The 26,067-nt window shown below is 42.7% G+C and overlaps 1 long non-coding RNA gene across 3 annotated transcripts; it reads right to left on the minus strand.

The window, feature by feature from the left end:
• Positions 1-319: 319 nt before the first annotated feature.
• On the minus strand, positions 320-12,130 carry LOC133160982 (uncharacterized). Of its 3 annotated transcripts, none has more exons than XR_009715982.1 (3): positions 11,958-12,130; positions 9,778-10,118; positions 320-2,656 (listed from the first exon to the last, which is right to left on the minus strand). It is a non-coding gene; the product is annotated as an uncharacterized LOC133160982 (long non-coding RNA). The 3 variants fall into 3 exon arrangements; XR_009715983.1 differs by lacking the exon at positions 320-2,656 and having other exon boundaries at positions 7,892-9,933; positions 10,039-10,118; XR_009715980.1 differs by lacking the exon at positions 320-2,656 and having other exon boundaries at positions 7,892-10,118.
• Positions 12,131-26,067: the final 13,937 nt, after the last annotated feature.

Raw genomic sequence — 26,067 nt, forward strand, 5'->3', positions numbered from 1 at the left:
AACGTCAACATCTACCCGTCACAGATCGAGGTAAACGGACCAACACCTCGGATCTCGCCTAAGAATTGCCACAACAAATTTTACTCCAGACTATGACGCACTATCAAACTTTAACAAAAAAGACAGCAGTGTCTACAAGCCTACTGGAACCTACAAAAGGATTATAAGGAAGGAACACAAGAACTTTAAGAGACTGCTCATATGTGTCAGAGAGGTTCTGCTCTGACAACTGAGCTGAACTTTTATCTGTTAAGATTGTGCATGGCACAACAGAAAGTTAATGTTCCATGTTTTTTTTTCTATGAAGAACCCAGAGAGAGTTATTTAGTTATTTATTTCCTGTTTTTTCTGTGAAGAACTCAGAGAGGGTTTAGTTATTATTTATTTCATTAATAGTGTTATTATTTGTTTCCTGACTTTTTTTCTGTAAAGAACCTGGAAAGGGTTATTAAATAACCGTTATTTGGTTATGTGTGGCTTTCTGGAAAACAATAATTTTTTTAAGCTCCCCTACGATCGTCACACTTTTTCTGTTACAAACTGCCACCGGCCCGCCATCAGAGAAGGGAAAGGTTATGTGGCCCTCACAGGAAAAAGTTTGGGGACCCCTGCACTAAACCAATGGTTCCCAAACTTTTGCAGGCTGGCGCCCCCTTGGCTCCCCAGTGAATTCCTAGCGCCCCCCACAGACACATATGGAAACAAACACCTCTTTCTTGATATTTGGTATGCTGCAATTTGAAAAGAGAAAGGTTAAACACAAATGTGTATTTCACAAATAAAACCCAATTTAGTAAACAAATGAATTTTTTAGCAGTTTTAACTGTTTCAGCAACATAGAATGGTAAATAAACATTCCACCAGTAACCTTCATTGTCTCACACTTAATATTAATGGCATGGATGTGCTTGGTGCAGGGACATAAGCTTCTCAACATCAGGCTGGAACTCACTAAGAAGAAGCCGTAGATCCCCGCGGTCAGAAATTTTCAGTCGGTTTCATGTAAAATACAGCATTTTATCGCATTTCATAAATAGGCCTACTTAACGACAAAAATGACAACATTGAAGGTATGAAAAGCAAGTTTACCCTCTCATGTATTCATTTACTTCCATTTACTCACAGAAATGGTGGCGGACGTGATCTAAGGCACGCCACCCTCGCCTCCCACACAATGACACACGCATATATGCACACACACACCCACACATGCACACACAGGTACAAAGTCATATATGTTAGAGTGGTGCTCACGCTAACTTACTTTGCAAGAACCACTCGGAGACAAGTTAGTCGTTTTAGACACCTGCAGGCGGAGAGTTCACTCGTCGCTGTGCTTACAGCGATGGTCGAATGAAGTCTGACTCTCGCTTCCCACAAGAGCATCTTTATTACGAGAAAAAGCGTGGGGGTGACAGTGGACTGAATAGACATGTTAAAGCCCTTGACCTCTAGATTAGCAGAGCAGGGGATGTTTTACGACATTGTGTAGGATGGGACAAGCTAAGTTATTTATTACCGGTTACATACATTCCAACATAATCATAGATCAAGATAGTTTGGAAAACCCTGACATATCCCTCCTGTTTTATCATATGATTATGTGAACCCGATCAACCAAACACAAGGAAGAAAATATAAAGAAGAAGAATAAAAACAATAATAAAAAAGATCAATAGAAAACTGAGACGACAGCGGACGGGTTGGGAACGTGTAGGGTGAAACACGACAAAAACAACAACTAATGATAGCAACAACTTCCAGTGAAGATGAGGTTTTTCCTCAATACTCCAGTTCAAACTTATTGTGTGATCTAAAAACCTGCTGGCCAATGTTAATATACAGGAAAAGTCTCACACGGTCCCTCTGCCTTAGGCGACCAGAATGCTATCAATAAAAAATGAAAATAAAGCCACGATCCGTTCCGAATGAAGCAGGTCCAATGGTGCAGCCATATTGGCAGGAGAGCCCGTACGCCTCGAAATGGCTCTCCCGTCCTGGCACACAGCGGTGATGTCCAAAGCTCCCATCCAGTTCCCTCCTGGAGAGCAGTTGTCGTGAATGCATTCGTGGTCTTGTTTTCTTGGATGAAACACGTGTAGTCCATTCCAGGTAGCGTTCTGGTTTAGGCCACTGGTTTTGAACACACACATAACATCCCACCTGTGTGTGCGCTCTCACAGTGACCTTCACATACCGGTACCAAGCCTTGGTTTCGTATGGGTTTCTGGGGTCTCATGACCAGTCCTCAAAGTTCTCATCGTGTGACCATCGTTTTTCACGGTCAACATTATCACTTGGTCTGTTCAGATGTGTCCATAGACCATAGCATGCTCCAACCACAACGCAGCAGAGGATCCACCTGTCATGTGGAGCCCCGTTGCTACTAAGATGACAGGAACACCGAGACATACCCCCGCCTAGCGGAGTTGGGATCGTTGTTCGCAGACTTCGCCACCGTCCCGAAATGAGGGGTCCAGCACTCCTTGTAGCTTGCAGTGGCTGAGGTGAATCCAGCTGGGTCGTACAGCGATCTTCACTGCGGTGGGGGAAGTCAGCAAGACTTGGAATGGTCCCTCCCACCATGGCTGGCCCAGTTCTTTCCTTTGATGACCTTGATGTAGACCCAGTCTCCTGGATTGATGGGGTTGTCGACCTGTGAGGAGGAAAGATCAGGCGGCAGTAAATTTGCATTTGACACATCCTTCAGCCTGAGTGCCCTGATCATGCTACCTATGTTCTTCGTCTGCTTTTTGCAACTCTTGTAGTCAATTGTAATGCCTTTTTGAACGAGGCAGATAGGAGTGTTTGAAAGAAGAGTTTGAGCACTTCCTAATGATTTCTCCTAACCAAAGACCGTTCATGACAGTGGCTTTCCCATTTATTGCCTCCTGTCTTAAAGGAGATTCCCTTTTCCATGCGGTCTTCTTCCTAACACGTTCGCACCCACACAGGTTGTGCACATAAACGCACACACACCGATCGCGCACCCAAGGCTCAGATGAACAACAACAGCCTGACACAACTTTACAGAGATTACGCACGAATACAGAACACAAAAAGGTATTCCATACATCTCTCATGTAGCTTCTTTTGATAGAAACTCCTATTGGTAACTGTATAGCGGACCGTTTAGCATATAATCCCTTACTCAACTCCCTTGCTTCTACTTTTCCATGTCGGTGCAGTCGTAAGTGATCCCTATTGCAGTCATTGTCTTGTTAACTGTCGCCTTGTGCGACTCCTATGCATGATTGTGTGAAAGTCAAAAATTCAACGTATCCAACTTTCTGACCACCCAAACTCCACTGTGGTGCAACGAACTTACTATTTTAATGAGTAGGTACATTGAGCAACCTAGCTTCCTCTTGGCTGAATTCACTTTAGTCCAAATGTCCTATTCTAAAATGTATATACGTAATTCGACCTCTACTTCTTAAGCCTGACGAGCCAAAACATCAGATCTCGCTCTTGTTTCTCACCGTTTTAGCCTATTTGTTTTGTCCAATCTGTTCAATCTCTGACCATGATGCTTCTCTCTGTAGCTCTACGCATTATTAAATTATTATTATATATATATTTTTTTAACAATTCTCCTCAGTTCTGTCAAACTCAGTGCACAATGAAGCTCCTGTTCAGTTTGACCTAAGCTTCACCAAATTTAGCAACGCCACAGCAAGGAGTGCAATTTGGCCGTCGGACATTTCAAGTCCGTATCTTTTGCCGCACCTCACCCTCTCAAGTTGGTGCTCTTTTGTTGTTGCTTCAGAGCCAACCCATCCATCACTCTCGAATGAGTCCATTGTTCAAATGAGTCCATTTTCAACATTGTGAGTTCCTCCGCTTCTCACTGTCTTTTCTCGTCCCCGAGGATGTCGTCTTTCCTCCGGAGTGTAATTGTCCCCCTCCAACCACAACAACAGTCTTTCTCTGTCCTTGCCAAAGGTCAAAGGTGCCTCAAAGCCAGGCACCGTTTTGTAGTCGTCCACGGCTGCAGGCGGAGTCTCGGGATAGAGTTTCAGGGATCCTGGCACTGAGAGTGACAGACTGGGACATCAAACTTGTAACCAAATGTAGCTGCTGCCATCAATTCGCTAGTAACGTTTGTTTACCAAACTCCAAATTCTCCTAGTAACAGCAATCTCGTGTTTATATTGTAAGTCCTGCAACTCATCCTATTTTCGAGCTACGTTCTGTCTATAGTTCCAATTTAATGAGACAGTACATTGTCTTCAGTATCATTATTCAAAATTAACTCAACGAGGTCTGCGTTTCACATCTCGCCCTGATCTATGTCTTGACCTCTCAAACGTTATTACCTGTGTCATGCTTGCTCAAAAATATGACTTAGAATATGGTGTTGTGAATTTCCAATCTCCCTGATCAAGTTGGATCCCGCTTCTTAGCTCTTCTTTCTCATGCTCCTGTTAGCCTGCAACTGTCCAAATTAATAATGTTGTTTTCTTTTAACTGTCTTTCTTTTGAACCTCTAAATCTCTCTTGTTGCTAACCTATCTACACCAGGAAGGGTCTTTGTTGGAATAATTTAAGTAAAGCCTTGTCATTTATTAGTTTATGGCTTTCCTTTCATCTAGGTTCTTTCTCTTTAGTGACAGGGATTCCTTTTGATCCCTGTGGATTTTATCCTTCCTGTCCTTATGTTATCTGTGTGTTTTTTGTTTCTGTAAGAGGCCTTCACTAACAATGAGCAGAGCTTATTTGCATAGGCGAAATGTTCTTATTTGGTTGAAAGAAACTTCATTCCTTTTAGTTAACTGTAGGTTTGGTTCATAGATGGTTACAAGTTATCCCATATTTACTCAATGTTTGTTAAAGTGTTTAGGACAAGTCACTCGTTCTTATTGCGTGTTAATTTACTAAGTAGATAAAGTCTAGCCAAGGTTTAGTTGCATTGTTCCACAGGAGTTATCTGATCTCGCTCGCGGACGACTCGGCCATGACAACTGTAGAAGAACAGATGGACAAACTCTGCGGGGGTCACGGGCCGACAATGAAGTGCGAATTCACACCACACTACATTCCTTAGCTAATCAGCGTTGCTACAGACACAATCTCCCCTCCCTTTAGTGTAGCAACGCCTCTGTAACCAGGGAAACCAAAACATTAAATAGAGGAGCACGTGGAGGGAGAACTCAGAATTGATGGAGATTGTAACCGAGTTTCCTCTCTCTATCGTTCTCCTCGCGAGTAAACCTGTTCTGGTTCTTTTCTCCTCTTCCTTCCAGTGTGTGGTTTAATGTCTGATGGTATTTAGACCTAACAGTCTTAAAGAAAGGACCAACAGTTTACTCCCAATATCTCCTCATTATTTATGAGTTAGCCTCCCTTTCCTCACTCGGGTGCTAATCTTGTCAGTTGTTAATGCAAACCAGATGTCTCGTGCCAATGAGACCATGGACCAAGGCCCAAACAATCCCGCACGAACCTGACCCGAAACATGACCCGGTCACACTTAGGCTTACTAGTGAGATATACATTGCATGATACCAGAATAAAAATTTACCACAGTATGACACCAAATGTATTAGAAAATCCATATGTCGTGAAGTGTTGTATTATTATCTTCCACTATCTCTTCTACTCACTCCCTCCTTCTGAGGCTTGGCAGCGCCCATGCCACACCTTGACAAGCTGTTTGGGAGAATGTGTTCTTTACTACATATGATTCCATCATTTAATTTGACTTTCTTTCCAAAACGCTTCTCAATTTCCCAGTTCACACATCTTCTGCATGTGTTACTGGTTCTCCAGTTTTTTCTCTAGTTAATCATTAATCCAAAAGCTACATTTTCCATTTTAGCATTTAACGTACTCAAAATCACTCTTTCAGCAAAGTCGCTCTACTAAGTTTCCATAGTAGTCGCCAACAACTTCAACCATTCAACCTGTATTTTCCTTTCATTCAAGGCAATCATTCATCAATGCTCATTATCATCTCACACACTCTCCAAAAAGGAGTCTCTTCATCACATTGGTTTCAATTCATCCAAGCTCACCACACAACATTCATATACCATTTTCAACTCAAGGTTCCTGATAGAACAATCCACCAATCCAAAAAAACTACCGTTTTTTTCCATGTATAGTGCACCCCCATGTATAATACGCACCCTAAAAATGGCATGCTGATGCTGGAAAAAAGCCTGTACCCATGTATAATACGCACCCAATTTTTAAAAATTTTTTTTTTTTTTTTTGTAAGTCCCAATGATTGTCACACACGCAGGGAGGCAATGGGTCCCATTTTTATAGTCTTTGGTATGGTCTTAACTAGGCTGGATGTAATTTTTTTTGTTGGCGTTGATTTCTCCGACTGCCCGTAAACGCACCACCGCGCTCCGTGCGCGCACGGGAAAGACGCGTGCGGACGTGAAAAAGGCGGCTCTGTATGGGAGAGACGTTGAAGAGGAATAAAAACACCCTTAGAAACCAAAACTTGCCCCTCGTCGTGACTCGGAGCCGCAACAAATGTTTCGGATTTGTGTAGGGTACATTGTGACAGACAGCAAACGAGCAGGTGATCGAGCAAGCGTCTGATACGAGAGCATTGCGGTCGCATGGAGCGTGTTTGAAGTGAACAGCAGAGAAGAAAGGAACAAGTCAAAGTTTTGTGAAATAAAATATTACCTGTAATACGGATTTAGGTAGAGAACTGAACTCTCGCTCTTTATATAGCTGACGTGTCTTGCGCCTCCGTATAATATCCGGTTTGAGTGTGTGCGCGTGTGCGTGTGTGCGCGTGTGTGCGAGAGCGAGAGAGAGCGAGAGAGAGAGTGCGAGAGAGAACGCTCAACCGTAGCGCGCCGCCGACCGCCCAACTGCACCGCGCTGGTCGCATTATTGTGACAGAGCCGTCGCTGAAATTTAGAAGATATTTTTAAAGTCCTGATGTACTTTCTAAAATTTAAGTGGACCTCAGTGCGCACTGCGCAGGGAGCTTAATTTGGTGCGGTCGCGCAACCGCAGCGCGCCGGGCGCTCACTGTCGCATTGCTTAAAGAGCGCCTTTGTGTTTTAGGATGAACAGCAGAGACCAAAGGAACAAGGCAGTGTTGTGAAATAAAATATTACCTGGAATACGCATTTTGTTATTTGCTGATTGAAACTGCTAATTAAACTGTGAATTGAAACTAATAGGAAGAAAACAACTCTCGCTCTTTATATAGCTCACGTGTCTTGCGCAGCCGTTCTGTGCATTTTATTTCACAACACTTTGCCTTGTTCCTTTCTTCTCTGCTGTTCACTTCAAACACGCTCCATGCGACCGCAATGCTCTCGTATCAGACGCTTGCTCGATCACCTGCTCGTTTGCTGTCTGTCACAATGTACCCTACACAAATCCGAAACATTTGTTGCGGCTCCGAGTCACGACGAGGGGCAAGTTTTGGTTTCCAAGGGTGTTTTTATTCCTCTTCAACGTCTCTCCCATACAGAGCCGCCTTTTTCCCGTGCGCGCACGGAGCGCGGTGGTGCGTTTATGGGCAGTCGGAGAAATCAACGCCAACAAAAAAAATTACATCCAGCCTAGTTAAGACCATACCAAAGACTATAAAAATGGGACCCATTGCCTCCCTGCGTGTGTGACGATCATTGGGACTTAAAAAATAAAATAAAAAAATAAATAAAAATAAATAAATTAAAAAAAAATTTTGTACCCATGCGCACCCCAGATTTTAGGACAATAAATTAGTTAAATTTAGCGCACTATACACGGAAAAAAACGGTAAACTCATAAAAACTACTGGCAAATTAATCTGGATTTTCCCTTTGTTTTTAAATTTAAAGAACTCAATTTCTCAGATTTAGCTCGCATATAGCAGTTTGTATAATTTTATAACACCATCAATCAATTATTCCTATTAAATGTAGCATTGCAATGTCTTAAATTCACAATTTTGCTTCTTCCAATTCCTGAAAGCATGTTCTGTGTTTTTATTTTTTTTTTCCATATTTCTCATGAGGGCTCGACACTTAACATGCACTAGTGTGGATCAATTTCTGCTCGCAAACACATTTCTCTCTTTTCCTCTTATTTTTATCTTTCCAAATCGTTTCTGTTCTGCGGTGCAAATTGAATAGACCACAGTCTAGCAAATTTCTTTACACTAAAAGTTTAGCCAATCTTCATCATTTTAACACATGCACAGCTCTCGCGCGCGTAAGGTAGGTTCCAGCACCAATGATTCGTCACAGGCTGGCCATTTCCTGTGGTCGATCATGAGCTGGTCCCTCCCACGCACACGAGGACAGCACATTCTTATCTTTCATTTATCTTCTAGAAGCAAGTTGCATTTATTTACCACTTGATTTGCAAATTTTAACTTTAGTGTACACACACAATTTGATCCCTGGTAATTTGTCGTTGGGCAAACAAACAGCATTGTCATACTTCTTGTATGGACAGGAGTTCTATGAATGTTCCAATAATCTGACAATGACATGTTTTGCTGTCATATGGGCATCTATTCTTTCTTTCTCTGTATTAGCATGAGCGGTCAAAGGAGAGGAAGCTGTAAATGTGACTTTTCCTCTGCCTCTTCCTCTGCCCCTTGACTGGCACCGCTTTTTTCCCTAAAACACTCTCTTGACCAGTAACCACGTTTCCCACAGTTCCAACAGTTGTCAGAATCTGATGGGGATTTTGAATTATATGGTGGCCTTCGGCCTTGTTGGTCTCTAACTCTTTCTCTCCCCTGTGGGAACTTTGGAAGAAGATCGTTGTATCTTCATTTAGATCATTATCATCATCTAGATGAAATACATCAGAACTTTTGCCTTTTTGGATCACTTTTTCAGCATGCCTGTCCCACTGTCCCACTGCATAGTTGTTGTATACAAGTTTTGCACACGAGCGGAATGCCTCTCTTGCTCTTCTGCTTGAGCTGCGGCTGGAGCCATGGCCGGGACAGCGCGCCTGCGCACTGTGGCCTCATTGTCTTCCGGCCTGACAAACATAGTCGCAGCCTCATCACTTTTCAACTTTCTGTCTTTTGTTACATTTCAACTTTCCTTGTACTTCATACTTTTTCTTCCACTTCGGCATGTATTGCATACAATTAAGAAATCTACTCGCCATGAACTTCTCATCTCCTTCAAGAGCTAGAGATTTATCGTTCCTTTTTGCCATCTTAATTTTAGTTTTTCCAGTTTTTTTTCCAATCTTTTTTTTTTTTTTTTTTGAGTATCCTCAATGCAAGTTTAAATTGACCTTCCAACAAATTACTAGCCTGTGTTATTTCCGTCGATCAATGCTAGAACTGCTTTTTAGTCAATTTATCCTACCAGTCACTCTCAATCACACAAAGTCCAGCGCTTTTTATTTTTAGGCCTATCCAGGATGGGTGTAAAACCCTTCCAAACAGCTTGGAAAAACGGACAAAAAAATGAATCTACGCACTTCTTCAATTAAGAAAAAAATTCTGTTTTTTCTTAGCCCGTTCTTTCCACTGGGACTTGAACCCGAGCTGTTCTTTGGCCGGAAAAACGTACAAAGAAAATTCTACACTCTTCTTTGATTAACAAAAAAGAAGCTCCGTGTTTCTTAGCACGTTCCTTCCACTGGGACTCTAACCCAAGCCAGATCCCTCAGCTTGGAAAAACAGACAAAGAAGAATCTACGCACTTCTTCGATGAACGAAAAAGAAGCTCTGCTTTTCTTAGCCTGTTTCTTCCCCTGGGACTCGAACCCAAGCTATATTCCGTGCACCTCTACCTTTTACGCGTTTGACAACAACACAATCCCACAACTTTAACTTACTTGACCCCTGGTTCGTTGCATTGCCGTGTCCCGTCAATCCACCTCTGTCAGACGAAGGTAGACTTAAGATACTGGCCCAGCGAAGAAGTTCTCTTCCCAGGACTTTCTTTTCCAGGTCCTCCTAATGGACGCTGGCTTGTCGACACTGCAGCACGTCTTCCTCCGTCAGCCAGATGGCGGGTACGAGGATCCGGGTCAGTGGTGCTCACTCTAACTTATTTTGCAAGAACCACTCGGAGACAAGTTAGTCGTTTTACACACCTGCAGGCGGAGAGTTCACTCGTTGCTGTGCTTACAGCGATGGTCGAATGAAGTCTGACTCTCGCTTCCCACAAGAGCATCTTTATTACGAGAAAAAGGGTGGGGGTGACAGTAGACTGAATAGACAAGTTAAAGCCCTTGACCTCTAGATTAGCAGACCAGGGGATGTTTTACACCATTGTGTAGGATGGGACAAGCTAAGTTATTTATTAGGGGTGTAAATCGCGGGTTTTGTCACGATGCGATTTCACATCGATACAAAGAACTACGATACGATATTTGCCGATATCTTAAAGCCTGCTGCGATTCATTCACGATATATCGCGATATAGTGCTCTCCGATCGATATGTTCTTTTTAATAAAAAATATAGAACAATATCCTGATTTATAACAATTCATACGCAAAATCAACAAGGTACTGCAAACTATTTAGGAAATTACAAGAGTATTGTAGTATACAAAGTGCTTATTTTAACACTGAACTTTGATGTCGTGTTTTTTCTTTAAATGTGCAGCGAGATTTGTGCTCCCGGAATATTTGATCACCGCATGGCAGGATTTACAAACTGCACGTGTCTTGTCCGTTGAGCCATCTTTTCTTTGGAATCCAAATTGCTTCCAAACAAATGACTTGAAGCCTAAAGGGGAGCAAATTTCCTCGTCTTTTTGGACACTAGCCATAGCACCAGCCCAGGAGCCGCGTACTAGTTGTCGACTCCCCTTTCACGTGCAGCAACGCCGCGCACTGCTCCCGGAAAGAGGAAGCAAGCAACAATGAACTGGATTTCAAAATAAAGTCGCTTCTAATGTCCGAGGTCAAACACGGCGATATAAATCGATGTTTACTAGGGGTGTAAATCGCGGGTTTTGTCACGATGCGATTTCACATCGATACAAAGAACTACGATACGATATTTGCCGATATCTTAAAGCCTGCTGAGATTCATTCACGATATATCGCAATATAGTGCTCTACGATCGATTTTTTTTTTTAACTAAAAAATATAGAACAATATCCTGATTTATAACAATTCATACGCAAAATCAACAAGGTACTGCAAACTCTTTATTTAGGAAATTACAAGAGTATTGCAGTATACAAAGTGCTTATTTTAACACTGAACTTTGATGTCGTGTTTTTTCTTTAAATATGCGGCGAGATTTGTGCTCCCTGAATATTTGATCACCGCATGGCAGGATTTACAAACTGCACGTGTCTTGTCCGTTGAGCCATATTTTCTTTGGAATCCAAAGTGCTTCCACACGAATGACTTGAAGCCTAAAGGGGAGCAAATTTCCTCGTCTTTTTAGACACTAGCCATAGCACCAGCCCAGGAGCCGCGTACTAGTTGTCGACTCCCCTTTCACGTGCGTGCTCTGCTCACGACACAACACGCGCAGTGCGCTCCCGGAAAAAGGAAGCAAGCAATAATGAACTGGATTTCAAAATAAAGTCGCGTCTAATGTCCGAGGTCAAACACGGCGATATAAATCGATGTTTACGTTTAGCATCGATGCCAATAAATCGTAGAGCATTATATCGATTAATCGATGTGTATCGATGTATCGTTACACCCCTAATGTTTACGTTTAGCATCGATGCCAATAAATCATAGAGCATTATATTGATTAATCGATGTGTATCGATGAATCGTTACACCCCTATTATTTATTACCGGTTACATACATTCCAACATAATCATAGATCAAGATAGTTTGGAAAACCCTGACAATATACATTCGTAACAATATATATCAGTGAATGCACCACCCTAACCAGCTCAACACAACACAACACGGCGCGTTCTGGCGAGTCCCCAATTTCATGTTGACTTGAACTCGAGATGATGTTGACCGCCAGAATGCGGTTTTTATTATAAGATAAAATTCTGAACATTACAAGCTTGAAATTACAAACCTGAGCTTTTGCTTTTGTAGTCTATGCTGTCGGATCTGACTGGGCCAGAGCGGCGTGTGGTAACCGGACCCTGATGCGTCGTCCACTGACTCGTCCTGCTGCACGTGTTGTGTACAAATCGTCAAACGAACGTTCAAACTTCTGACTTCGACTTCGGACTGCCGCCCCTTTCTTTCTCACCGCCCCCCCAGATCTTTCCACCGCCCCCAGGGGGGCGGTACCGCCCACTTTGGGAACCACTGCACTAAACAGTTCCATTTTGCTTTCAGTTTAAATTCATCCCTCCAAATAATTACCTCTAGCAAAAAAACAACAATCTATAGAGCACTCCCTATTACTGTTACCTTGTTCCTTCATTCATCTTCTTCACAAGCATAACTGACCCTCCTACATGAAGGAATTGACAATAAAGCTGACTCTGACTCTAAAGAATAATGATACCAAAAATAATGTTTAAAAATAATATACACAGCTTCCTCCTGCCACTTACACTATCACCTTGAAGATTATCGTTCTCATTTTTGTTGATGCCAATTCTTAGAATTAAAAAGAAATGCTTACTCTTGATAATGGAGTCATGCTATATCACAAATTTTGAAAACCTTTTTCCACGTTCCCCCTTTGTACCTATCAAAACCAATTAGAAATATTTTTGCTGTTATGATCATCATTGTGGCCCTCACACTTATTGTTCCTGTACTTTAAATTGTCAATTTTTGTACATTTGAAGCCCTTTGAGACTTGCTAGTGGATGACATAAATAAACTTGACTTGCCTTGACTTTATCATTATTCAACTTCTTCCGCATTCTTCTGCCTCTTTTTTATTTACCGTTTTTTTCCGTGTATAGTGCGCAATATTTTACTAATTTATTGTCCTAAAATCTGGGGTGCGTATTATACATGGGTACAAAGAAAAAAATTTTTAATTTTTTTTTTTTTTTAATTTTTATTTTTATTTTTTTTTAAATAAAGTCATGGTACAACAAAACCAACAACAGGACTGACCGACAAAGTCGTGGAACAAAAAGACAGGGTGACATTACCAAAGACAGGAACAGAATGACAGTAACACATGCAATGATCCAACGGTGAGCGAGGGGCAGACAGGACTTAAATACAAAACACGTTACATCGATTGAGGTGACACAGGAAGAGCGGGGTGACACGAACAGAAACTATGGCAACCTAGACACTTAGCAAAACTGGGGACGAGACATGACAAATCTCCCCCGAAATAAAACTCACCTTTCTTCTTGTTTGTTGTCAATCGCGCATCGCATTCAGCCATCCTGCCCAACACACTTAGTAAAATTCATAATTGACGACACATCGTTTGATGCGATGGTGCAATCGATGGTGTGTTATTGTCAAATATTGTTTGTTTTTTAATCTCCATCGCGGACCGGACGTCATACGGAGGCCGCCATTACAGATGCGCAGAACGGTTGCGCAAGACACGTCAGCTATATAAAGAGCGAGAGTTCAGTTCTCCACCTATTAGTTTCAATTCACAGTTTAATTAGCAGTTTCAATCAGCAAATAACAAAATGCGTATTACAGGTAATATTTTATTTCACAACACTTTGCCTTGTTCCTTTCTTCTCTGCTGTTCACTTCAAACACGCTCCATGCGACCGCAATGCTCTCGTATCAGACAAGGCTTGCTCGATCACCTGCTCGTTTGCTGTCTCACAATGTACCCTACACAAATCCGAAACATTTGTTGCGGCTCCGAGTCACGACGAGGGGCAAGTTTTGGTTTCCAAGGTTGTTTTTATTCCTCTTCAACGTCTCTCCCATACAGAGCCGCCTTTTTCACGTCCGGAGCCCATGCGCGCACGGAGCGCGGTGGTGCGTTTAGGGGCAGTCGGAGAAATCAACGCCAACAAAAAAAATGACATCCAGCCTAGTTAAGACCATACCAAAGACTTTAAAAATGGGACCCATTGCCTCCCTGCGTGTGTGACGATCTTTGGGACTTAAAAAAAAAAAAAAAAAAATTTAAAAAAAATTAAAAAAAATTCATAAAAATTGGGTGCGTATTATACATGGGTACAAGCTTTTTTCCAGCATCAGCATGCCATTGTTAGGGGTGCGTACTATACATGGGGGCGCACTATACACGGAAAAAAACGGTATTTATTTTTTAGCTTAACTACCGTAAATTCAGGACTATAAGCCGCGACTTTTTTCCAAAATTTTGAACCCTGCGGCTTATAGTCAGGTGCGGCTTATAAGGATTTTTTTTTCCGTGAATTTTGTGATGACTTGATCACTTTTATACACTGCGGTATCTTGAAGAAAAAAACAACAACAAAAATACTATTTTGAAACACTACTATGGCTGCTGCTTATTCTGGCTGTGTTGCTTGTGACTATTATGAGCTTTAGTAGGAATGCACGCTAGGTGACCTGCGTCAAAGGGCTCTAAACCCTTTGTCACAGGCAATGTTTAGAAAGACATGTTAAAGTATGTTATTAAAACTTTAAAAAGGCTTTCTGTGAACGGTCTTTCTTTGTAAAAAAATGCGTGTGCGGTTTATAGTCCGGTGCCGCTTATGGTCCGGAATTTACGGTACTTCTACGAATTCATCTGATTCACTTCATTCCACTTTTAACACATTACAAATATTCATGCCAAATATTCTAAAGATTTACGGTTTTCGAGAAATTTACAAATTTTAAGCCAATATTTCACCATTCATTCTTTATGGCACATTCAATATTTCACATTTTCTTCCACATAATTCCTCCAATTCACCTTCTTTCACTTTCCAATTCACCTTCTTTCACTTTCTAGATTAAAATTTCACATTTTCACTTTCAACATTGCGGTAAAATTTTGCAAAATTTCCTTTTTCCCTTCTAATTTCTAATTAATTTTTTCACTGACTCAAATCATTTCCCAAAAAAAATTAACTATTCATTTTATGACTACCTATTCCAAAACTTCCCACTTGTGAAAAATTTCAAATTTTCAACTTTAAAATTCACGCCCAATTTTACAAAATTGTTTCTATATTTTCATCCATTTTCTGACCAATTCAACACGTTCCAAATTTAAACATAATCTTGTAGCATTCCCCGAATTTATATTCAGCCTCTTCGCCTTCACACACAATTTCTCCAGAAATGACAAATTCTAGTTATTATTGTTAATCCTCCGCGACCCTCGTAAAGACAAGCTGCACCAGTAATGGATGGAAGGATGGATTGATTGTTAATCCTAACCCTAAATGCCTATCATAAAGTGTCATTTAAATCAATTGTCGCAAGGGTCATGTCATGTATTTGTTATTTAAAAAACCCTGTATTACTATTTTGCTGACTATCCAAAATTCCAACTTTCTTATGGCCCCTCACCCATTCAAGCTCAAATATGCATCCTATAAATCAGTCGCAGTTAATGTGTAATTAAATTCTGTCGTTTTGATCAATTTCATTTCTATCGATCACTATCCACTTTGCAAAGTTTCTGATCACGCTGTCGTATGATTTGTTATTATTAGTGCATCTTCACTGTCCATATCTATGTATTTTGTTTTTATCCCCGTTTCAGTGTCAATAAGCAGCCTTATTAGTCCCTCTTTTATCAAAACTCAGATATGTCCGCCCAGCACCCAAACACACTTCGATCCCTTTTGTCCCACACTCCACCAACTTTGTAATGCTTCAGCAGTCTTTAGCAATATGCCCAGTTTGACGTCATGTGACTCATGCAAGTCTTTAGCAGCCTCTCCTCTTAGATTCTCATGATGATGATTCAGGGCTGGATCGTGCACCACTCTCAAATGCATCCATCTTGTCTTTGTTCTTTCAGTCCATTTCCTTTTTGATCTGCAACTGTGTTTATTCCACCAACTGTATGGTTCTTATCCTGTGAAGAGCTGTGCTTGCTCCCTTCAAGCATGATAATAGTTCCTGTTGTTCTCCCAAAGGTCAAAGGTGTCTCATGACCAGGGACAGTCCTCTGTTGATTTTGAGACAGCCAGTGGAGTAAGAGGACTCAGTTCAGGAATCGTGCCACGCGCTAGGGAAGAACACACTGGGACACAAATTTAACAAAACTATCTTCGTGTTATCAGTATTCCTGTGTAGTATTTGTTCCTTACACCCCAAATCTCCCTATTAACATTTTGTATCCTATCAGTTGCGCACACTCATCATCTTACTATCAAGCCGCCCTTATCAAATGCTTTTTTTTTCTTCTGAGCAATCCATCCACCCTACCCATTAACACGGCTAAAATCCTCGTTGCAGTGTTTATCATCAAATAAAGTTCCAAAATCCTTTGTAATAAACTGTTATGTAATTTAGCAATCTACCAACATGGTTGTATATGCGGTGTTATTGTTCAATCTATAGGTCATACAGCGCCTCTGTTCCAACTATGACACTCCTCCTTGATTTACCATCTCATAAGTTATTGTTGTCAGCAGCGCTAAATGATAGTGCTTGAAAGTGAATGTCTTATCGCCCAATTTAAAACACATGCCACATTTGAGGTAGTATTTATTTATTTATTTATTTATTTATTTATTTATTTATTTATTTATTTATTTATTTATTTATTTATTTATTTATTTATTTATTTATTTATTTATTTATTTATTTATTTATTTATTTATTTATTTATTTATTTATTTATTTATTTATTTATTTATTTATTTATTTATTTGTCATCCTCATGTTAGCTGGCATATGTCAGAATTAAAATGTAATTTTGCTTTCAATTTTAAGTCTTTCAAAACTGCTGTATCCTTACTGCACCGAAATAAACTGTTAAATATATCTTTAAAAACACACAGACAAAGGGATTCGAATCCATCTCTCATGTACACTACCGTTCAAAAGTTTGGGGTCACAAAATTGTTTGGGTGACCCCAAGCTTTTGAACGGTAGTGTAAATATTATTATAATAGAATATTATGAATTAAATATTATAAATTATATCTTATATTTGTATACGATTATATATAATCTATGAATATAAGTATACATATATTGTACTGATTGTCATGTACTGATATTGTACTGTGGGCCTACGTGATGACGTAGTGGGGGAAGTGACGTTCAGGAAAATGTATATGCAGCCAGAGCGGCAAGTTGATGGCCCTCTGTTTCATGAATAAAAGTGATTAAAGACATCGGTTCGGGTCCTGATTAAATTCAGAGTGCATTACCTAATAAAGGTATAAGGTGAGCACACAACAATGGCGACGAGGATGATGTCCACCTTCCAAGAAAGAGGAGATAACGACGACGATTTTCGTGAGCAAGTTTAAGTTTGAGCTAACATGGCTAAGTCGGAGCTACAACCGTTTGCTTGCTACACTGATCCAGCTACTCTCGGGCCAAGATGGACACGATGGCTAACATCTTTCGAGTTGTATGCTGACGGTAAAGGACTGATAATGAACGAGGATACGACCAATGCTACTAAACAAAGACGACGCACTCTACTTTTGCATTTGGCGGGACAGGACGTGCAGGATGTTTTCTTCACTTTACCAAACACGGGTGAGGTGACCGACTACGCGGCAGCAGTAAGGGCACTTGACACCTACTTTGTTCCCCAAGTGAATGCAGCGTACGCGCGCTAATCCTTCCACAAGTTGTTCCAAAATCAGGGAGAGACGGTGCAACAGTTTGGTACACGTTTACGTCAGGCTGCGAAGGACTGTGACTTTCAAGGAGACAAGGACAATCAAATAAGAGACGCTATCCTGAGCAGATGCTGTTCTGAATACGTGAAGAGAAGGCTTCTCGAGGATGGACCTGGTTTGACTTTGGCTCGCACGTTGGAGTTGGCATCGCAATGTGAGCGAGTGGAAGAGCAACTAGCAGCAATGAATGGGAGCAGTATCAAGAAAGAGGGGGAAACGATCAGCCGTATCACAACGAAAAAAGGAAAGTTCACAAGGCCAAAAGGTAAACTGAAGAATTGTGATGACAATAAAGCAGAGAAGCAGTGCTACAGGTGTGGCTACACTGACCACATGGGTAAGGATCCCAAATGCCCAGCACGTGGACAAACATGTCATAAATGCAACGGTAAGGACCATTTCTCAAAAAAGTGTCGTACCAAAGGACAAAAGAAGCAAAACGTTAATGCTGTAGAGACTGTGCACAATGACTATGCATTTAAGGTGAAAGACTGTGAAATGCCTGAAAGACTAATATTTTGTGTAGGGGGAGTTGAGTTAAAAATGTTAGTAGATTCTGGGGCAACGAGGCATGTCATGGGAGAAAATGTTTGGGAGAAGCTAAAAGCTGAAAACATAAAATGTGAATCATATGTGCCCAAAGAGCAGAGAAATATGTATGCATATTCCTCAACCCAGACACTATCTGTCAAAGGTGCTTTCAAATGTGTAATCGAGATAGGTGACAAGACTGAAGAAGCTGAATTCATTGTGATTAGAGGTAATGGTGAACCACTACTTGGTAAAAAGACAGCTATTAAGCTTGGAGTACTAAAAATAGGTGAGAATGTTGCAGCAATCACAGATATTAAAAGTATTCTGCAACAACAGTATTCAAATGTGTTCAAAGGAGTAGGTAAATTAAACACCAAACAAATCTCACTGTAGATATAGACCCAAATGTGAAACCAGTCGCTCAACCACTGAGACGGATACCCTATCATTTGCGGGATGCAGTCGAGAAGAAAATCAAGGAACTGATGGACATGGACATTGTGGAGAAGGTTGAAGGTCCTACTCCCTGGGTAAATCCGGTAGTGATTCTCCCAAAGAAACATGACAAAGACATTAGGATGTGTTTAGACATGAGGAAAGCTAATGAGGCTGTTGTGAGGGAGAGATACCCCATCCCTACAGTGGATGAAATACTGCAAGGTCTGAATGGTTCTGCAATATTCAGTAAACTTGATCTCAAATGGGGCTACCATCAGTTAGAGCTAACCCCAGAGTCCAGAGAAATAACAACGTTTGCTGTGCATAATGGTGTTTACAGGTACAAAAGACTGATATTCGGAGTCTCGTCCGCTAGTGAGCAATACCAGCACGAGATAGCCAACGCACTAGCAGGCATCGAGGGTGTGGAGAACATCTCAGATGACGTGATCATACACACTCCAGACCAGGTAACACATGACAAGCGCCTGCACGCAGTCATGAAAAGACTTTCAGAATGCGGATTAACACTGAATGTGGAAAAATGCCAATTTAACATGGACAGACTTGTTTTCATGGGCATATTGTTGACCCAGAAAGGCATTGGACCAACTGAGGAGAGAGTGAGAGCTGTTAAGGATGCCAGAGAACCAAAAACGGCAGCTGAAGTGAGAAGTTTCCTCGGACTGGTAGGATTCAGCAGTAGATTTATACCCCAGTTTGCAACGCTCTCTGAACCACTGAGGAGAGTGACCAGGAAAGAGACTACATTTGTGTTTGGACCAGAACAAAACCGAGCATTTCAGACTTTAAAGACTGAACTAGCCAGGGCAGGTACTTTATCTTATTTTGACAAAGAAGCTCCTTCCAGAATAATCGCAGATGCAAGTTCTGTAGGGTTAGGTGCAGTGCTTGTACAAAAACAAGATTCTGAGGAGGTACCAGTGTGCTACGTTAGTCGTAGTCTGACAGATTGTGAACGCAGATACTCACAAACAGAAAGGGAGGCCCTAGCATTAGTTTGGGCATGCGAAAGGCTACATCCATATGTGTACGGACGTAGGTTTGACTTAATCACAGACCACAAGCCATTAAAAGTCATATACAGTAAAAGATCCAAACCATGTGCTCGTATAGAGCGATGGGTCCTCAGACTTCAACCTTATGACTTTTGGGTGGTGCACATCGCAGGAAAACAAAACATTGCTGATTCTTTATCTAGGTTGTTGTCAGACACAGGGACAAAGGGAATACATGAACATGAATCTGAAGAGTATGTGAGATTCATTGCAGTTAATGCAACACCAAAGGCGCTTACCACACAAGAGGTAGAAGAAGCCTCTGCTGTAGATCCAGAGCTGACGGAGGTGCGAAATGCAATTGAAATTGGACACTTCGAAAAATGTAAACAATATGCACCCATTGTAAATGAACGCTGTGTGATTGGATACATTGTGTTACGTGGAAGCCGCATAGTTTTACCAGAAAAACTCAGAGGAAAAGCACTTGCATTAGCTCATGAAGGACACTTAGGAATTGTAGGGACAAAACAACATCTCAGAACAAAAGTGTGGTGGCCTGGCATGGATAAGGCAGCGGAAAAATACTGTAAAGCTTGTCATGGATGTCAAATAGTGGCCAGACCAGATCCACCTGAGCCTTTGAGGAACACAATCTTACCAGATCGACCATGGCAAGACGTGGCTGTAGATCTGTTAGGACCACTACCAAACAATCAGTCTATATTTGTTTTAGTAGATTATTACAGTCGCTACTATGAGTATGAAATAATGACGTCTACAACTACGGACAAAGTTATTGACTGTATTGAGAACATTTTCAGTAGGCATGGACTACCAGTGACGATCAAATCGGACAATGGACCACAGATCAAATCTGACTTGTTCAGGGAATACTGTGAAACAAATGGAATCAAACATGTGAGAACAACACCAAAATGGGCACAAGCCAATGGAGAAGTGGAACGTCAAAATGCATCACTGATGAAGAGAATCAGGATTGCACAGGCAGAAGGGCTGGACTGGAAACGTGAACTGAGAAAATATGTAACTATTTACAGGAGCATTGAACACCCCACGACGGGTAAAAGTCCAGCTGAACTTCTTTTCAACAGGAAAATGAGAGGAACGTTGCCTGACCTCTCTGAGTCCAAAACAACGGCTCTAGATGTTCGTGACAGGGATGCTGAACAAAAAGGGAAAGCAAAGCTTTATGCTGATGAACGACGAGGAGCCCAGTACTCAAATGTGGACATTGGAGACACAGTACTGGTACAACAGGACAAACAGGACAAATTCACAACACCATTCAATCCAACCCCACATAGAGTCGTGAGTAAAACTGGAAGTCAAGTGGTAATTGAATCCCCAACTGGAGCTCGCTACCACCGGAATACCACTCACATGAAGAAATACCAATCATATGAGAATACTGAAGGACATGACACACCAAAGACTTTTACTGAAGGGGAGGAAAATGTACTGAGCAGAAATGTGGACAGTTCCAACCAGACACCACAAGAGGGAGCTCAGGAACCTGAAATGAGGCCCCAGAGAGTCAAAAAGATACCAGCAAAGTTCAAAGATTTTGTGACAAAGTAAAAGTAAAGGGTTGTGTCTGAATATGTTGTTCACTGTTTAAAAGAAAAAAATGTTTATGAGTTACATAAGAAAAGTTAGACAATACAATGTTCGGTTAGCAAAAGATGATGTTGTAAATTACATAGTCAATATTGGTATGTGATGGTACGGTTTATTTCTAAGGAAAGGGGGGATGTCATGTACTGATATTGTACTGTGGGCCTACGTGATGACGTAGTGGGGGAAGTGACGTTCAGGAAAATGGATATGCAGCCAGAGCGGCAAGTTGATGGCCCTCTGTTTCATGAATAAAAGTGATTAAAGACATCGGTTCGGGTCCTGATTAAATTCAGAGTGCATTACCTAATAAAGGTATAAGGTGAGCACACAACACTGATCTCCCTGTGCGTTATGTACTTCGTGTACGTTGTCACAGTTCATCAGCCAGCTAAACTCATGTATAGAACACGTGAGCCAGGATTCAGAGCTTTCTTGCTCCCTTTATTTCTGTTCAGCGTTAAACACGAGTGAAACTGCAAGTAAAACAACAAACAGTTTCTACTATGAATATTCTTATCTTATAAACAATAATAAAGTTATCCAATAACAATAACTTTCAGCCGTTGATTCCGTGAGGATAAGGAGAGGAGAAAGATTCGTTTTTGACACAAGTAATGCTAACGTCTCTACTCATCAGTTGTCAAGTCGCTTCAACAAAAACATGCGCAGCTTCCGGTGCATTTCAAAATACATTTCCGGTTTGCTTCCGAACGACAAATAACCATTGTGTATTCTTCTTTTCATAGAAAACAGTTCTTACGTCATGAAAACAATTCTGAGGGCAGAACACTCGCCGTCTGGCATGTAATGCCACTAACCTTTGAAACTACTTCCCTTTTTCTCAGTCCACTTTTAATCCGCCTTTTCCATGAGAAGGACCACTTCAGAAATGGGCCGCAGGTAAATCTTCGAGGTGCCATGGGATGATGTTTTCACCTCAACCTTTCGGACCCTTCCATCGCTGCTCTCGGAGGTGGATATGACCATAGCCATCGGCCACTCATTCCTTGGGACTTGAGTTTGCTTTAGCAGCACAATGTCCCCAGGTTGAAGGTCGCGGTGTGTCCTGTGCCATTTACGTCTTGGATGAAGAGTGCTCAGGTACTCACTTCTCCAACGGTTCCAGAATTCGTTCGCCAGCGCCTGCACTTGCCTCCACTGGCCTCCCAGAAGATCTTTGCCGGCAAACTCGCCCGGAGGAGCAAGCAGGCCTGGCTTTTGTGTCAGTAGCATGGAAGGAGACAGCAAGACTGCAGCAGAGGGGTCTGATGAAATAGGTACCAACGGCCTGGCGTTGATTATCGCCGACACTTCCGCCATCAGCGTGCACAGGACCTCATGAGTCAGGCGAGTATGTTTGTTCTGCAGAAGCATGGAATCTAATATTCTTCGTGCCACCCCAATTATGCGTTCCCACACACCTCCCATGTGTGAAGCGTGTGGTGGGTTGAACACCCACATGCAGTCTTTGCTGTGGAGATAATTGAAGATCTTGTTCGGCTTTTCATGTTTCAGGTTTTCTCATCCCTAGTTCTGCACTAGCAGCCACGAAATTCGTCCCTCTGTCTGACCTGAGCTGCTTTCCTGGGCCCCTGACGGCAAAGAATCTCCGTAGCGCATTTATGCAACTGGCAGTATCCATCGATTCAATAATTTCAATGTGTACTCCTCTGGTGCACATGCATGTGAACAGAATGGCCCATCTTTTGCTTTCTGCCGCACCTCCACGAGTGCGTCGGGTCACCACTGTCCACGGTCCAAATACATACAGCCTCACATAGCTGAAGGGTGGAGAGGTGTCGAGTCGCTCCGGAGGGAGGTCAGCCATTTTCTGCACTTCCACCTTCCCTCTCAGCTTACGGCATGTCACACAGTGATAGAGAACAGAGCTGACCAGCCTCTTGCCAGCGACAATCCATAGTCCAGCTGCCCTGATGGCTCCCACTGTGACTTGTCGCCCCTGGTGCTTTACCTCTGCATGATGGTGTTCCACAAGCAGCCTGGTGACATGGTTTTGCTTCGGGAGGATGATTGGGTGTTTTATCTCTGAGTCGAGAGAAGCATGCCTGAGGCGCCCTCCGACCCGCAGCAGGCCCTCACACATGTAGGGGTCCAGGGTCAAGATCTGACTTGAGTTAGAGACTTCTCTGTGTGCTTTGAGAGCAGCGTATTCATCTGGATATGCATCTCTCTGGACAGTCTCTAGTATGAGTCTCTTGGTTGCTGCAAGCTCCTCAGGAGTGCGAGGTCCGCCGCACTGATGCCAGCCTTTGCATGCATGCTGCGGTGTGTCTGTTGAGTCTGAGGTGGCAATTGACTTGTGAGAACGCATCTGATGTATCAGAAAGGAAACTGCTCTCAGCAAGGAGCTCCATTTTGAAAAACGCTGGAATCTTGAAGAGGTAAGTGGCTTGGTTTTGATGTGCGTAAGTAAAGCTGTCACTTGCGGTCTGACCTCCACATCATTCCCAGGCTCTATCAGATCGAACTGAATGTGCTTATCCAGCTTAGGAGTCTTGTGAAGAAAGTCGGGTCCTACGAACCACATTGTGTCCATCAGCTGTGATGCAGGTACTGACCTGGTGGCTAAGTCAGCGGGGTTATGTTCCGACGGCACATAATGCCACTGCTCAGGAGAGGTTGTTTGGCGAATACGATGCACACGATTGTGCACGTACACAAAGAAGCGTCTTGAGTCGTTATAGATGTATCCAAGGACCACCTTGCTGTCGGATTAGAATTTCACAGCATCTGGTTTGTAGTGCAGTTCACTCAAGATCAACTCTGCCAGCTCAACAGCCAGGACGGCACCACAGAGCTCGAGTCGTGGGATCGTAGCCTCCAGCTGCGGTGACAGTTTAGCCTTCCCCATCACAAATCCCACTTTGCAATCGCCCTCTGTTGGGTTCACAACATTTCTCACAGAGGCGGGATAAGTCTTTGATGGCCAGCGACTTCTGCAGAAGGACACACCCCAGCCACAGCGAATGTGGATGGGATCTGCGCCTTCCCTCAGTTTGGTCGTGCCTTTTATTGAGGAACAAACAATGGGGCAAGTGTACATGAATGCATAGCTTCTTTAGACGGGAAGGACATTCCACAGCACAACAGGATACTATCTCGGACAGAAGCAGTATGGTCGGCTCGTGACTTTAGCTAGACAAATGGGACGGATACCCCTGTGGCGGTCTCATGATCTCCACTTAAATAGGGCGTTTGTCTGCTTCAGCTTATCGCATGACAACCTCATGTCCTGTGTATGGATAGCTAACAATGGGGCTTATTGTATAGCGCGACTCGTGACTCCAGACATGAATTCCTTAGCCAGCCATATGCTCTAAAGTCATTATCACGAGGCCAAACTGTCACATACTACGGAAAATCTTGCACACATAAGTAGATACATAGAATCCAATGATAAAAAGTATATTTTTCCCAACACCCTCCTTACTGACTGCTCTTAAGTATGCAACCACCCCTATGGCCCAGTTAGATGCATCACAAAAAACACACAGTTCGGTGTACCTTGGCTCCGAGAGTGACATTGAAACATAGCAGCGGGGCACATGGAGGCTGCTCAGCTCTTTGAGTGATGATTCCCATGTTTCCCACATGCTCGCCTTTTCGTCAGGGAGTGGAGTGTCCCAATCCTGGACCCCACTGGACAGCTCTCGCAGCAGCAGCCTGCCTTTGATGGTCACTGGGGCGGCCAGACCCAGTGGGTCGAAGACGCTGTTGACAACTGACAGCACCCCACGGCGAGTATAAGGCTTATCAGCAATAGCTACCTTAAAAGTGAGCATGTCTGTGTTAATGTCCCAGCATAAGCCTAGGCTCCTCTGCGCAGGGAGAGTATCATCATCCTGCCCCAGCGCTCTAATGCCAGAGGCCAGCTTTTCAGGTTCGAATGCTTTCATCACAGTGATACTGTTCGATGCTATTTTGTGCAGCTTCAAATTAGACTCGGCGAGTGAGGCACAGGTACGTCTCAGCAGGTCTATGGCAGCAGACTCGGTGGGCAGTGACACGAGTCCATCATCAACGTAGAAATGTCTATGCACAAAATGTGTTGTGTCATTGCCATACCTTGCTTCACCTTCCTTAGCCGCACGTCGTAGTCCATAGATGGCTACTGCAGGCGATGGGCTGTTGCCGAAGACGTGTACCCGCATGCGGTACTCTTGAACCTCTTTAGACAGGTCATTGTCTTTGTGCCACAGAAATCTGAGGTAATCTCTGTGCTCATGCCTCACCAGGAATCCATAAAGCATCTGCTGGATGTCCGCAGTGACAGCAATGAGATCTTTCCTGAAACGCAGCAGCACGCCAAGCAGAGTGTTATTCAAGTCGGGCCCTGTGAGAAGCACTGAGTTGAGGGAGAGGCCGTTCTGTTGGGCGCTTGAGTCAAACACGACCCGTATTTGCCCAGGCTTCTGGGGGTGGTACACACCAAAAAAGGGCAGGTACCAGCATTCTTTTGCGTCGTCAATGGATGAGGCAATCTCTGCATGGTTGTTTTCAAAAAGCTTTTCCATGAAGGAGGAAAACTGCTCTTTCATCTCAGCGTTTCTTCTCGAAGTGCGCCGTAGAGAGCTGAGACGAGACAGGGCTTGCGCTCTGTTATTTGGGAGCTGAGGGCGAGGCGACTTAAACGGTAGGGGAGCTACCCAGTTATTCCTTTCATCCTGAGCGACTTATTTTTTCATTATTTTCAAGAAGAATTCGTCTTCAAAGGACATGGCACACTTGTTGTCGCTGTCTGTTTGCTGGAAAACAGTCTGCCCGAGCTGATCCTCGACTGGCAATGCTT

This window comes from Syngnathus typhle, linkage group LG1 (genome assembly GCF_033458585.1).
Source record: "Syngnathus typhle isolate RoL2023-S1 ecotype Sweden linkage group LG1, RoL_Styp_1.0, whole genome shotgun sequence".
Taxonomy (NCBI): domain Eukaryota; kingdom Metazoa; phylum Chordata; class Actinopteri; order Syngnathiformes; family Syngnathidae; genus Syngnathus; species Syngnathus typhle.